The sequence below is a fragment of the Ambystoma mexicanum genome, chromosome 2q, assembly GCF_040938575.1.
Source record: "Ambystoma mexicanum isolate Mex_15411 chromosome 2q, UKY_AmexF1_1, whole genome shotgun sequence".
NCBI classification, from domain to species: domain Eukaryota; kingdom Metazoa; phylum Chordata; class Amphibia; order Caudata; family Ambystomatidae; genus Ambystoma; species Ambystoma mexicanum.
This window is the reverse complement of record NC_090924.1, coordinates 186459306-186473847: the sequence shown is the minus strand read 5'-3', so window position 1 is coordinate 186473847 and position 14542 is coordinate 186459306. Positions and strand designations below refer to the sequence as shown.

Genomic DNA, 14542 nt, shown 5'->3' with positions numbered 1-14542 from the left:
CAGGGGAGTAAAGGGTCGGGGGTGACTGCACACTGCCTCACCTTTTCACTGCTTTCTACAGTGGTAATGCTTTTGCAGAAGGGGCCAGTACAAGTGATTTTGTTCTGCGCTGTGGGAAAGTGGTTAATGTCAGTGGATAAATGTCAAACTACTTGCGCTGTTCAACACACATACATGCAGAGAAATAATGTTATGTTTTTTGGGGAAGATCTAGAGGGTCCTGCTGATGATTTATTAAACTGTCTGCTACTCTTTCTTTTACATAGAGTCTTCCCTGCCCAGGAATGTTTAAGGCATATTGTATGTCCCTCCCTTACAATGAAAACTCTGTTGAAAGCACAGAGGTACATAGGAATGGATCTGTTAAGAAATGAAACAAAAAGCCTGGAAAATGTCGAACCAGGTAGTATTTGGACTTACAAAAGACGGACTCACAGTCAAATGTGCTATCCGTTGACCCACTGACCCCCTTACCTTTTGTGTAATACTTTTGCTCTCAGTAGGGTTGTCCAAAGTTCTCTTCTTAAAGCGGCTTTCTTATAAAAAATCCTAGACCTGCTTTTTGTGGCACACATGCCTCATATCCCGTTGCTCTTGATAAACTCACATCATCTCCCCCCAATACAAGCTGTAAAAGATTTCCAGGCCTTATCCGAGCAAACTAGACGTGGGTCGAAGGTTCAGCAATCCTTAAATCAGCAGTAAAGTTAACATTGAAATCAGCCTCAGAATCTCTTCAAGGATGGTCCCACATCTATTGCTTACAGGGCTCAATCGGACAGCTTCTGGCACTGATGCCTTAAGCCACTTCCTGTTGTTGCCTTGTCCTTGATACAGCCATGGGCCCACATACACTCAGTGGTACAGAGTTTTTCTCAAGTCTATGGGTCTATTGTGATGCTCTCAGGCTTGCATCACCCAGCCATTGTGATGGGGAGGGGTGTCATTTTGCAAGCACCCTGGAGCATGAATCTGTATATCTTCAAATATAATTGGCATTAAACCAAACCCTTTAGGACCAGATCAATACAGCAGCAAAGAATGCTTATTCATTGTTGTTTCCCTCTTCATTTCATACCACCCGATATTTAAATGGTGTTTGGACTTTCTACCCTCTGACATAAGGACATTTGGTATGGCAAACCTTTGACTAGATGTCCTAATCAATGGTTTGATTGACTCTCCCTTTGCACTTGCTTCAGCAACACATGTACTAATATTGGAATGATAATGTGAACATTTAATTGTCCCCTGCTCTAAAGGATGACACGCACATTCGTAAAGCATTCACTATTTTTGGCACATGACAGGACAGAAACTTTCTTAATTTGCAAGTCTTTATTTTTTAATACATGTTTTTTTAATGAAGATTGAAATTGTATGTTCATACATATTACACGACAACACAATACATTTTGCGCCAAATTCAACACTCATGCCTCAGGAGCCTTTTACTTGTGAGTCCTATTGACTGAATGAACAGCCCCCTCTCCTTCAATTTCTTGACTTGTACTTTTAGAAGTGGCACGCTTCTTTTGTTTTTTTATCCCATTTTACCAAACTCGGTATTATCAGTTTCCACCTTGTTGTGCACTCCAGCGTAAACTGCTTTAAGGTGCTATTTGCAAACATTGTTCTGAACTACAGCTTTACTTGCTTCTAGGCCTTAATCTTTAATTGGGGCTGAGCAGTGTACTCTGGCTTTGGCTGCTTTTAGTTGGTTGGTTTCTTTTTTGATTTCTGTAACTTTCAAAGAGTCCCATTGTGAAATACCGTTGTCAGAATGTGCTACAGTGCATGAAAACTTAAAATAAATGGTTGTGAGAGGGGGAGGGAGGGGGCGGGGGGAGAAAGAGAGCGGGCAGGAGGGGGGAAGGTTAAGGAGGGAGGGAGAGAGAGAGAGAGAGAGAGAGAAAAAACAAAGAAAATATGGTATTCGGGGGGGGCTATGTTTTTACATGGAAAAGATTTTAGGCTTTTAATCAAGTGGAAAGAGGCTCTGTGGCTGGTATCTCAGCCTGTTGATGCTTTGTTGAGTTGCTTGGAACATGCAACAAAGGTGACCTGAAGCACTCCCGACCAGGTTGCATGTCTCTAATTTACTGAAATCCCACAGACCTCCTCCGTGTGCCACAAAGTACCTGAGCTCTGCAGTTGTTCCCCACAAGTCGCCAAGCTCCCCAGATTTACTTTCTCAGAGTTGCTAGTTACTGCTACCCTACCTCGACCACTATATTTTCCCCAGATACTTGCTACTGTGCAGAAAGCAGGGCTAAGAGAGAGGGAGAAGGGGTGTGCCTATGCAAATCATCTGCCAGGATCATTCCTGGGAGGTCATTCCATCCCACCAAATGACACCCGAGCAGCGGCACATAATTTGGAGAACAGAAATATTCGGACAGGCCACAAAGCAAAGGCTGGGCCGTTGATTGAGGAACCCTTTAGCCATGTCTCCCTAAGTTACCGAGGTCCAGAAAAATTCCACCCTCAGCTCTCATAGAGAGGTCCTTGGCCGATCGTGGCCGATCAGGGCCGTGAAGGGTCGGGGTGACTGCACACTGCCTCACCTTTTCACTGCTTTCTACAGCGGTAATGCTTTTGCAGAAGGGACCTGTACAAGTGATTTTATTCTGCGCTGTGGGAAAGTGACATTTAACCACTGGCATTAAGCAAACGACTTGCGCTGCTCAACGCACATACATGCAGAGAAATCATTTCATGTTTTTTGGGGAAGGTCTAGAGGGTCCTGCTGATTATTTATGAAGCTGTACGCTACTCTTGCTTTTACAGAGAGTCTTCCCTGCCCAGGAATGTTTAAGGCATACTGTATATCCCTCCCTTACAATGAAAACTCTCTTAAAAGCACAGAGGTACATAGGAATGGATCTGTTAAGAAATGAAACGAAAAACCTGGACAAAATGTCGAAACGGGTAGGATTTGGACTTAGCACATCTGACTGTGAGTCAGTTAATTGTATCTCTTCACCCACTGACCCCCTTTCCTTTTGTGTAATCCTTTTGCTCTCAATAGGATTTTCCAAAGTGGCTTTCATATAAAAGATCATAGACCTGCATTTTGTGGCACACAAGCCTCATATCCCGTTGCTCTTTATAAATTCACATCATCTCCCACCAATACAAGCTGTAAAAGATTTTCAGGGCTTAGCCAAGCAAACTAGACTCGGGTCGAAGGTTAAGCAATCCTTAAATCAGCAGCAGAGTTAACATTGAAATCAGCCTCAGAATCTCTTAAAGGATGGTCCAACATCTGTTGCTTGCAGCACGCAATGGGGCAGCCTGGGTGCTGACAGCTTAAGCCAGCTCCTGTTCTTGCCTTGTCCTTGATCCAGCCATGGGCCCACATGCACTCAGGGGAATAGAGTGTTTCTCGTGTCTATGGGTCTGCCGTGATGCTCTCACGCTTGCATCACCCAGCCTTCGTGATGGGGAGGGTGTGTCAATTTGCAAGCACCCTGCAGCATGAATCTGTTTATCTTTAAATATAATTGCCATTAAACCAAACCCTTTAGGACCGGATCAATACGGCAGAAAAAGAATGCTGATGTATTGCTGTTTGCCTCTTAATTTCATACCATCCAACATATAAATGGTGTTTGGTCAATGATTTGCCATATCAAATGTCCTTATGTCACAGGCAGAAAGTTCAGAGGTCCTAATCAATGGTTTGGTTGGCTCTCCCTTTGCGCTTGCCTTAAGGCGCCAGCACCAGAGGCTGCCCGATTGCGCCCTGAAAGCAACCAATGTTGACCCATCCTTTAAGAGATTCTGAGGCTGATTTCAATGTTATTTTTGCTGCTGATTTAACGATTGCTCAACCTTCGACCCACGTCTAGTTTCCTTGGCTATGCCCTTGACATCTTTTACAGCTTGCATTGGTGGGAGATGATGTGAGTTTATCGAGAGCAACGGGATATGAGGCATGTGGGCCATAAAAAACAGCTCTGGGATTTTTTTTTAATAAGAAAGCCCCTTTAAGTAGGGAACTTTGGATGGACAGCCCTGCTGAGAGCAAAAGGATTACACAAAAGATAAGGGGGTCAGTGGGTCAAGGGATAGCACATCTGACTGTGAGTCAGTTTATTGTTAGTCCAAATCCTACCTGTTTCAACATTTTCCCAGGCTTTTTGTTTAATTTCTTAACAGATCCATTCCTATGTAGCTCAGCAACACATGTACTAATATTGGAATGATAATGGGAACATTGAATTGGCCCCTGCTCTGAAGGATGACACGTACATTTGTAAAGCATTCACTATTTTTAGCACATGACGGGACAGAAACTTTGTTAATTTGCAAGTCTTTATTTTTTAATTCATCTTTTTTGATGAAGATTGAAATTGTATGTTCATAGGGGCTGACGCCTGGGCAGCGGCAGGCAATTTGGAGAACAGAAATATTATTCATACATATTAAACAACAACACAATACATTTTGCGCCAAATTCAACACTAATGCCTCAGGAGCCTTTTACTTGTGAGTCCTAGTGACTGAATGAACAGCCCCGTCCCCTTCAATTTCTTGACTTGTACTTTTAGAAGTAGCACGGTTCCCATTCGACCAAATTCAGTATTATCACTTTCCCCATTGTTGTGCACGCCAGCGTAAACTGCTTTAAGGTGCTATTTGCAAACATCGCTCTGAACTACAGCTTTATTTGCTTCTAGGCCTTTATCTTTAATTGGGGCTGAGCAGTGTACTCTGGATTTGGCTGCTTTTAGTTGGTTGATTTCTTTTTTGATTTCTGTAACCTTCAAAGAGTCCCATTATGAAATACCATTGTCAGAATATGCTACAGTGCATGAAAACTTAAAATAAATGGTTGTGAGAGGGAGAGGGAGAGGGGGAGGGAGGGGGCGGGGGGAGAAAGAGAGCGGGCGGGAGGGAGGAAGGAGGGAGGGAAGGAGGAAGGGAGAGAGAGAGAGAGACAGAGAGAGAGGAAACAAAGAAAATATGGTATTCGGGGGTTGGGGGGCTATGTTTTTACATGGAAAAGATTTTAGGCTTTTAATCAAGTGGAAATGGCTCTGTGGCTGGTATCTCAGCCTGTTGATGCTTTGTTGAGTTGCTTGGAACATGCAAGGAAGGAGACCTGAAGCACTCCCAACCAGGTTGCATGTCTCCAAGTTACTGAAATCCCACAGACCTCCTCCCTGTGCCACAAAGTTCTGGGCACTGAGCTCTGTAGTTCCCCACAAGTCGCAAAGCACCCCAGATTTACTTTCTCAAAGTTGCTAGTGACTGCTACCCCACCTCGACCACTATATTTTCCCCAGATACTTGCTACTGTGGAGTAAGCAGGGCTAATAAAGAGGGAGAGGGGGTTTGCCTATGCAAATCATCTGCCAGGATCCTACCTGGCAGGTCATTCCATCTTACCAGCTGACACCTGGGCAGCAGCAGGTAATTTGGAGAACAGACATATACGGACAGGCCACAAAGCAAAGGTTGGGCCGTTGATTGAGGATCCCTTTAGCCATGCCTCCCTAAGTTACCGAGGTCCAGAAAAATTCCACCCTCAGCTCTCATAGAGAGGTCCTTGGCCGATCGTGGCCGATCAGGGGAGTAAAGGGTCGGGGGTGACTGCACACTGCCTCACCTTTTCACTGCTTTCTACAGTGGTAATGCTTTTGCAGAAGGGGCCAGTACAAGTGATTTTGTTCTGCGCTGTGGGAAAGTGGTTAACGTCAGTGGATAAATGTCAAACTACTTGCGCTGTTCAACACACATACATGCAGAGAAATAATGTTATGTTTTTTGGGGAAGATCTAGAGGGTCCTGCTGATGATTTATTAAACTGTCTGCTACTCTTTCTTTTACATAGAGTCTTCCCTGCCCAGGAATGTTTAAGGCATATTGTATGTCCCTCCCTTACAATGAAAACTCTGTTGAAAGCACAGAGGTACATAGGAATGGATCTGTTAAGAAATGAAACAAAAAGCCTGGAAAATGTCGAACCAGGTAGTATTTGGACTTACAAAAGACGGACTCACAGTCAAATGTGCTATCCGTTGACCCACTGACCCCCTTACCTTTTGTGTAATACTTTTGCTCTCAGTAGGGTTGTCCAAAGTTCTCTTCTTAAAGCGGCTTTCTTATAAAAAATCCTAGACCTGCTTTTTGTGGCACACATGCCTCATATCCCGTTGCTCTTGATAAACTCACATCATCTCCCCCCAATACAAGCTGTAAAAGATTTCCAGGCCTTATCCGAGCAAACTAGACGTGGGTCGAAGGTTCAGCAATCCTTAAATCAGCAGTAAAGTTAACATTGAAATCAGCCTCAGAATCTCTTCAAGGATGGTCCCACATCTATTGCTTACAGGGCTCAATCGGACAGCTTCTGGCACTGATGCCTTAAGCCACTTCCTGTTGTTGCCTTGTCCTTGATACAGCCATGGGCCCACATACACTCAGTGGTACAGAGTTTTTCTCAAGTCTATGGGTCTATTGTGATGCTCTCAGGCTTGCATCACCCAGCCATTGTGATGGGGAGGGGTGTCATTTTGCAAGCACCCTGGAGCATGAATCTGTATATCTTCAAATATAATTGGCATTAAACCAAACCCTTTAGGACCAGATCAATACAGCAGCAAAGAATGCTTATTCATTGTTGTTTCCCTCTTCATTTCATACCACCCGATATTTAAATGGTGTTTGGACTTTCTACCCTCTGACATAAGGACATTTGGTATGGCAAACCTTTGACTAGATGTCCTAATCAATGGTTTGATTGACTCTCCCTTTGCACTTGCTTCAGCAACACATGTACTAATATTGGAATGATAATGTGAACATTTAATTGTCCCCTGCTCTAAAGGATGACACGCACATTCGTAAAGCATTCACTATTTTTGGCACATGACAGGACAGAAACTTTCTTAATTTGCAAGTCTTTATTTTTTAATACATGTTTTTTTAATGAAGATTGAAATTGTATGTTCATACATATTACACGACAACACAATACATTTTGCGCCAAATTCAACACTCATGCCTCAGGAGCCTTTTACTTGTGAGTCCTATTGACTGAATGAACAGCCCCCTCTCCTTCAATTTCTTGACTTGTACTTTTAGAAGTGGCACGCTTCTTTTGTTTTTTTATCCCATTTTACCAAACTCGGTATTATCAGTTTCCACCTTGTTGTGCACTCCAGCGTAAACTGCTTTAAGGTGCTATTTGCAAACATTGTTCTGAACTACAGCTTTACTTGCTTCTAGGCCTTAATCTTTAATTGGGGCTGAGCAGTGTACTCTGGCTTTGGCTGCTTTTAGTTGGTTGGTTTCTTTTTTGATTTCTGTAACTTTCAAAGAGTCCCATTGTGAAATACCGTTGTCAGAATGTGCTACAGTGCATGAAAACTTAAAATAAATGGTTGTGAGAGGGGGAGGGAGGGGGCGGGGGGAGAAAGAGAGCGGGCAGGAGGGGGGAAGGTTAAGGAGGGAGGGAGAGAGAGAGAGAGAGAGAGAGAGAGAAAAAACAAAGAAAATATGGTATTCGGGGGGGGCTATGTTTTTACATGGAAAAGATTTTAGGCTTTTAATCAAGTGGAAAGAGGCTCTGTGGCTGGTATCTCAGCCTGTTGATGCTTTGTTGAGTTGCTTGGAACATGCAACAAAGGTGACCTGAAGCACTCCCGACCAGGTTGCATGTCTCTAATTTACTGAAATCCCACAGACCTCCTCCGTGTGCCACAAAGTACCTGAGCTCTGCAGTTGTTCCCCACAAGTCGCCAAGCTCCCCAGATTTACTTTCTCAGAGTTGCTAGTTACTGCTACCCTACCTCGACCACTATATTTTCCCCAGATACTTGCTACTGTGCAGAAAGCAGGGCTAAGAGAGAGGGAGAAGGGGTGTGCCTATGCAAATCATCTGCCAGGATCATTCCTGGGAGGTCATTCCATCCCACCAAATGACACCCGAGCAGCGGCACATAATTTGGAGAACAGAAATATTCGGACAGGCCACAAAGCAAAGGCTGGGCCGTTGATTGAGGAACCCTTTAGCCATGTCTCCCTAAGTTACCGAGGTCCAGAAAAATTCCACCCTCAGCTCTCATAGAGAGGTCCTTGGCCGATCGTGGCCGATCAGGGCCGTGAAGGGTCGGGGTGACTGCACACTGCCTCACCTTTTCACTGCTTTCTACAGCGGTAATGCTTTTGCAGAAGGGACCTGTACAAGTGATTTTATTCTGCGCTGTGGGAAAGTGACATTTAACCACTGGCATTAACCAAACGACTTGCGCTGCTCAACGCACATACATGCAGAGAAATCATTTCATGTTTTTTGGGGAAGGTCTAGAGGGTCCTGCTGATTATTTATGAAGCTGTACGCTACTCTTGCTTTTACAGAGAGTCTTCCCTGCCCAGGAATGTTTAAGGCATACTGTATATCCCTCCCTTACAATGAAAACTCTGTTAAAAGCACAGAGGTACATAGGAATGGATCTGTTAAGAAATGAAACGAAAAACCTGGACAAAATGTCGAAACGGGTAGGATTTGGACTTAGCACATCTGACTGTGAGTCAGTTAATTGTATCTCTTCACCCACTGACCCCCTTTCCTTTTGTGTAATCCTTTTGCTCTCAATAGGATTTTCCAAAGTGGCTTTCATATAAAAGATCATAGACCTGCATTTTGTGGCACACAAGCCTCATATCCCGTTGCTCTTTATAAATTCACATCATCTCCCACCAATACAAGCTGTAAAAGATTTTCAGGGCTTAGCCAAGCAAACTAGACTCGGGTCAAAGGTTAAGCAATCCTTAAATCAGCAGCAGAGTTAACATTGAAATCAGCCTCAGAATCTCTTAAAGGATGGTCCAACATCTGTTGCTTGCAGCACGCAATGGGGCAGCCTGGGTGCTGACAGCTTAAGCCAGCTCCTGTTCTTGCCTTGTCCTTGATCCAGCCATGGGCCCACATGCACTCAGGGGAATAGAGTGTTTCTCGTGTCTATGGGTCTGCCGTGATGCTCTCACGCTTGCATCACCCAGCCTTCGTGATGGGGAGGGTGTGTCAATTTGCAAGCACCCTGCAGCATGAATCTGTTTATCTTTAAATATAATTGCCATTAAACCAAACCCTTTAGGACCGGATCAATACGGCAGAAAAAGAATGCTGATGTATTGCTGTTTGCCTCTTAATTTCATACCATCCAACATATAAATGGTGTTTGGTCAATGATTTGCCATATCAAATGTCCTTATGTCACAGGCAGAAAGTTCAGAGGTCCTAATCAATGGTTTGGTTGGCTCTCCCTTTGCGCTTGCCTTAAGGCGCCAGCACCAGAGGCTGCCCGATTGCGCCCTGAAAGCAACCAATGTTGACCCATCCTTTAAGAGATTCTGAGGCTGATTTCAATGTTATTTTTGCTGCTGATTTAACGATTGCTCAACCTTCGACCCACGTCTAGTTTCCTTGGCTATGCCCTTGACATCTTTTACAGCTTGCATTGGTGGGAGATGATGTGAGTTTATCGAGAGCAACGGGATATGAGGCATGTGGGCCATAAAAAACAGCTCTGGGATTTTTTTTTAATAAGAAAGCCCCTTTAAGTAGGGAACTTTGGATGGACAGCCCTGCTGAGAGCAAAAGGATTACACAAAAGATAAGGGGGTCAGTGGGTCAAGGGATAGCACATCTGACTGTGAGTCAGTTTATTGTTAGTCCAAATCCTACCTGTTTCAACATTTTCCCAGGCTTTTTGTTTAATTTCTTAACAGATCCATTCCTATGTAGCTCAGCAACACATGTACTAATATTGGAATGATAATGGGAACATTGAATTGGCCCCTGCTCTGAAGGATGACACGTACATTTGTAAAGCATTCACTATTTTTAGCACATGACGGGACAGAAACTTTGTTAATTTGCAAGTCTTTATTTTTTAATTCATCTTTTTTGATGAAGATTGAAATTGTATGTTCATAGGGGCTGACGCCTGGGCAGCGGCAGGCAATTTGGAGAACAGAAATATTATTCATACATATTAAACAACAACACAATACATTTTGCGCCAAATTCAACACTAATGCCTCAGGAGCCTTTTACTTGTGAGTCCTAGTGACTGAATGAACAGCCCCGTCCCCTTCAATTTCTTGACTTGTACTTTTAGAAGTAGCACGGTTCCCATTCGACCAAATTCAGTATTATCACTTTCCCCATTGTTGTGCACGCCAGCGTAAACTGCTTTAAGGTGCTATTTGCAAACATCGCTCTGAACTACAGCTTTATTTGCTTCTAGGCCTTTATCTTTAATTGGGGCTGAGCAGTGTACTCTGGATTTGGCTGCTTTTAGTTGGTTGATTTCTTTTTTGATTTCTGTAACCTTCAAAGAGTCCCATTATGAAATACCATTGTCAGAATATGCTACAGTGCATGAAAACTTAAAATAAATGGTTGTGAGAGGGAGAGGGAGAGGGGGAGGGAGGGGGCGGGGGGAGAAAGAGAGCGGGCGGGAGGGAGGAAGGAGGGAGGGAAGGAGGAAGGGAGAGAGAGAGAGAGACAGAGAGAGAGGAAACAAAGAAAATATGGTATTCGGGGGTTGGGGGGCTATGTTTTTACATGGAAAAGATTTTAGGCTTTTAATCAAGTGGAAATGGCTCTGTGGCTGGTATCTCAGCCTGTTGATGCTTTGTTGAGTTGCTTGGAACATGCAAGGAAGGAGACCTGAAGCACTCCCAACCAGGTTGCATGTCTCCAAGTTACTGAAATCCCACAGACCTCCTCCCTGTGCCACAAAGTTCTGGGCACTGAGCTCTGTAGTTCCCCACAAGTCGCAAAGCACCCCAGATTTACTTTCTCAAAGTTGCTAGTGACTGCTACCCCACCTCGACCACTATATTTTCCCCAGATACTTGCTACTGTGGAGTAAGCAGGGCTAATAAAGAGGGAGAGGGGGTTTGCCTATGCAAATCATCTGCCAGGATCCTACCTGGCAGGTCATTCCATCTTACCAGCTGACACCTGGGCAGCAGCAGGTAATTTGGAGAACAGACATATACGGACAGGCCACAAAGCAAAGGTTGGGCCGTTGATTGAGGATCCCTTTAGCCATGCCTCCCTAAGTTACCGAGGTCCAGAAAAATTCCACCCTCAGCTCTCATAGAGAGGTCCTTGGCCGATCGTGGCCGATCAGGGGAGTAAAGGGTCGGGGGTGACTGCACACTGCCTCACCTTTTCACTGCTTTCTACAGTGGTAATGCTTTTGCAGAAGGGGCCAGTACAAGTGATTTTGTTCTGCGCTGTGGGAAAGTGGTTAATGTCAGTGGATAAATGTCAAACTACTTGCGCTGTTCAACACACATACATGCAGAGAAATAATGTTATGTTTTTTGGGGAAGATCTAGAGGGTCCTGCTGATGATTTATTAAACTGTCTGCTACTCTTTCTTTTACATAGAGTCTTCCCTGCCCAGGAATGTTTAAGGCATATTGTATGTCCCTCCCTTACAATGAAAACTCTGTTGAAAGCACAGAGGTACATAGGAATGGATCTGTTAAGAAATGAAACAAAAAGCCTGGAAAATGTCGAACCAGGTAGTATTTGGACTTACAAAAGACGGACTCACAGTCAAATGTGCTATCCGTTGACCCACTGACCCCCTTACCTTTTGTGTAATACTTTTGCTCTCAGTAGGGTTGTCCAAAGTTCTCTTCTTAAAGCGGCTTTCTTATAAAAAATCCTAGACCTGCTTTTTGTGGCACACATGCCTCATATCCCGTTGCTCTTGATAAACTCACATCATCTCCCCCCAATACAAGCTGTAAAAGATTTCCAGGCCTTATCCGAGCAAACTAGACGTGGGTCGAAGGTTCAGCAATCCTTAAATCAGCAGTAAAGTTAACATTGAAATCAGCCTCAGAATCTCTTCAAGGATGGTCCCACATCTATTGCTTACAGGGCTCAATCGGACAGCTTCTGGCACTGATGCCTTAAGCCACTTCCTGTTGTTGCCTTGTCCTTGATACAGCCATGGGCCCACATACACTCAGTGGTACAGAGTTTTTCTCAAGTCTATGGGTCTATTGTGATGCTCTCAGGCTTGCATCACCCAGCCATTGTGATGGGGAGGGGTGTCATTTTGCAAGCACCCTGGAGCATGAATCTGTATATCTTCAAATATAATTGGCATTAAACCAAACCCTTTAGGACCAGATCAATACAGCAGCAAAGAATGCTTATTCATTGTTGTTTCCCTCTTCATTTCATACCACCCGATATTTAAATGGTGTTTGGACTTTCTACCCTCTGACATAAGGACATTTGGTATGGCAAACCTTTGACTAGATGTCCTAATCAATGGTTTGATTGACTCTCCCTTTGCACTTGCTTCAGCAACACATGTACTAATATTGGAATGATAATGTGAACATTTAATTGTCCCCTGCTCTAAAGGATGACACGCACATTCGTAAAGCATTCACTATTTTTGGCACATGACAGGACAGAAACTTTCTTAATTTGCAAGTCTTTATTTTTTAATACATGTTTTTTTAATGAAGATTGAAATTGTATGTTCATACATATTACACGACAACACAATACATTTTGCGCCAAATTCAACACTCATGCCTCAGGAGCCTTTTACTTGTGAGTCCTATTGACTGAATGAACAGCCCCCTCTCCTTCAATTTCTTGACTTGTACTTTTAGAAGTGGCACGCTTCTTTTGTTTTTTTATCCCATTTTACCAAACTCGGTATTATCAGTTTCCACCTTGTTGTGCACTCCAGCGTAAACTGCTTTAAGGTGCTATTTGCAAACATTGTTCTGAACTACAGCTTTACTTGCTTCTAGGCCTTAATCTTTAATTGGGGCTGAGCAGTGTACTCTGGCTTTGGCTGCTTTTAGTTGGTTGGTTTCTTTTTTGATTTCTGTAACTTTCAAAGAGTCCCATTGTGAAATACCGTTGTCAGAATGTGCTACAGTGCATGAAAACTTAAAATAAATGGTTGTGAGAGGGGGAGGGAGGGGGCGGGGGGAGAAAGAGAGCGGGCAGGAGGGGGGAAGGTTAAGGAGGGAGGGAGAGAGAGAGAGAGAGAGAGAGAAAAAACAAAGAAAATATGGTATTCGGGGGGGGCTATGTTTTTACATGGAAAAGATTTTAGGCTTTTAATCAAGTGGAAAGAGGCTCTGTGGCTGGTATCTCAGCCTGTTGATGCTTTGTTGAGTTGCTTGGAACATGCAACAAAGGTGACCTGAAGCACTCCCGACCAGGTTGCATGTCTCTAATTTACTGAAATCCCACAGACCTCCTCCGTGTGCCACAAAGTACCTGAGCTCTGCAGTTGTTCCCCACAAGTCGCCAAGCTCCCCAGATTTACTTTCTCAGAGTTGCTAGTTACTGCTACCCTACCTCGACCACTATATTTTCCCCAGATACTTGCTACTGTGCAGAAAGCAGGGCTAAGAGAGAGGGAGAAGGGGTGTGCCTATGCAAATCATCTGCCAGGATCATTCCTGGGAGGTCATTCCATCCCACCAAATGACACCCGAGCAGCGGCACATAATTTGGAGAACAGAAATATTCGGACAGGCCACAAAGCAAAGGCTGGGCCGTTGATTGAGGAACCCTTTAGCCATGTCTCCCTAAGTTACCGAGGTCCAGAAAAATTCCACCCTCAGCTCTCATAGAGAGGTCCTTGGCCGATCGTGGCCGATCAGGGCCGTGAAGGGTCGGGGTGACTGCACACTGCCTCACCTTTTCACTGCTTTCTACAGCGGTAATGCTTTTGCAGAAGGGACCTGTACAAGTGATTTTATTCTGCGCTGTGGGAAAGTGACATTTAACCACTGGCATTAAGCAAACGACTTGCGCTGCTCAACGCACATACATGCAGAGAAATCATTTCATGTTTTTTGGGGAAGGTCTAGAGGGTCCTGCTGATTATTTATGAAGCTGTACGCTACTCTTGCTTTTACAGAGAGTCTTCCCTGCCCAGGAATGTTTAAGGCATACTGTATATCCCTCCCTTACAATGAAAACTCTCTTAAAAGCACAGAGGTACATAGGAATGGATCTGTTAAGAAATGAAACGAAAAACCTGGACAAAATGTCGAAACGGGTAGGATTTGGACTTAGCACATCTGACTGTGAGTCAGTTAATTGTATCTCTTCACCCACTGACCCCCTTTCCTTTTGTGTAATCCTTTTGCTCTCAATAGGATTTTCCAAAGTGGCTTTCATATAAAAGATCATAGACCTGCATTTTGTGGCACACAAGCCTCATATCCCGTTGCTCTTTATAAATTCACATCATCTCCCACCAATACAAGCTGTAAAAGATTTTCAGGGCTTAGCCAAGCAAACTAGACTCGGGTCGAAGGTTAAGCAATCCTTAAATCAGCAGCAGAGTTAACATTGAAATCAGCCTCAGAATCTCTTAAAGGATGGTCCAACATCTGTTGCTTGCAGCACGCAATGGGGCAGCCTGGGTGCTGACAGCTTAAGCCAGCTCCTGTTCTTGCCTTGTCCTTGATCCAGCCATGGGCCCACATGCACTCAGGGGAATAGAGTGTT

General features: G+C 44.1%; 3 non-coding genes across 3 annotated transcripts; all 3 read left to right on the top strand.

The window, feature by feature from the left end:
* The first annotated feature begins 1193 nt into the window (after window positions 1-1193).
* Window positions 1194-1298, top strand: LOC138570842 (U6 spliceosomal RNA). The gene has a single exon (XR_011303864.1). It is a non-coding gene; the product is annotated as a U6 spliceosomal RNA (small nuclear RNA).
* Window positions 1299-6769: 5471 nt separating this feature from the next.
* On the top strand, window positions 6770-6874 carry LOC138570841 (U6 spliceosomal RNA). The gene has a single exon (XR_011303863.1). It is a non-coding gene; the product is annotated as a U6 spliceosomal RNA (small nuclear RNA).
* Window positions 6875-12349: 5475 nt separating this feature from the next.
* LOC138570840 (U6 spliceosomal RNA) lies at window positions 12350-12454 on the top strand. The gene has a single exon (XR_011303862.1). It is a non-coding gene; the product is annotated as a U6 spliceosomal RNA (small nuclear RNA).
* Window positions 12455-14542: the final 2088 nt, after the last annotated feature.